The 352-nt window shown below is 36.4% G+C and overlaps 1 protein-coding gene across 1 annotated transcript in view; it reads left to right on the forward strand.

The window, feature by feature from the left end:
- The first annotated feature begins 247 nt into the window (after positions 1–247).
- The window catches only part of LOC111083739 (vasopressin V2 receptor-like), a 2,598-nt gene continuing 2,493 nt past the window's right edge, over positions 248–352 (forward strand). The window contains exon 1 of the mRNA XM_022380400.1: positions 248–252. The gene's annotated coding sequence lies outside the window, so the exon portion shown is untranslated. The remainder of the gene's footprint in view (positions 253–352) is intronic.

Here is a 352-nt window from a genome sequence, read left to right on the forward strand (position 1 = left end):
ACAGAACTCTAGACCATTTCCAAGTACAAATTATTCCGCTTCGGAGAGGCAGTAGTCTGAAAGATTAATAACGTGCTTTTAGAGTCACTCAACGAAACGTTTCTTAATAAGAATGCTTATGTTACGAACGTGTTTTGTTTTTGTCTGGTTTTCCATCCGTTCATCAATTTTGGAATTGTAGTGGCACGAGCTAATCATGTCGAAAAATGAAAGAAATTTTCTAATTTTTGACCACAGGTTGCGATAATGAACGTTTGCTTTAGAATATTATTGTTGTTTTTTTCTCGATTTCATCATTCAAAAATGCACGTTCCATAGTTGGACTATGTCTCGCTCGGGATCTTGCTATGCG

Source organism: Limulus polyphemus, unplaced genomic scaffold, assembly GCF_000517525.1.
Source record: "Limulus polyphemus unplaced genomic scaffold, Limulus_polyphemus-2.1.2 Scaffold10951, whole genome shotgun sequence".
In the NCBI taxonomy this organism is placed as follows: Eukaryota; Metazoa; Arthropoda; class Merostomata; order Xiphosura; family Limulidae; genus Limulus; species Limulus polyphemus.